The sequence below is a fragment of the Morone saxatilis genome, unplaced genomic scaffold, assembly GCF_004916995.1.
Source record: "Morone saxatilis isolate NCDOM2014 unplaced genomic scaffold, NCSU_SB_2.0 Contig6, whole genome shotgun sequence".
Classification (NCBI taxonomy): Eukaryota; Metazoa; Chordata; class Actinopteri; family Moronidae; genus Morone; species Morone saxatilis.
The window spans coordinates 8,306,319-8,306,616 of NW_023340206.1; positions in this window are offsets into that span (position 1 = coordinate 8,306,319).

The following is a 298-nucleotide window of genomic DNA, read 5'->3' on the forward strand; positions in this document are numbered from 1 at the left end:
AGTTAGCAGCTACTTGTTAAACCATCGCCCCTCTCTCCGGCTTCCGCATTCCTGTAGTCAAGCTGAGTCAAGTCTGTGAGACGAGCTGCTGCAACATCCAACATACTGCCGCATACCTGCTGCTTAGTGTTGTGTTGGTTTATAAAGAAATACCATATTGTCAAGCTGATTCATTTAAGGAGAAGATCCACCTTTAAATAGTGTTTATTGTTTGCTCTTTCAAAGATGTTGGACAGAAACATAGACATAAACATAACTTGTGTTTTCATCTAGTCTGTTTATGAAGTCGTTTTTTTTT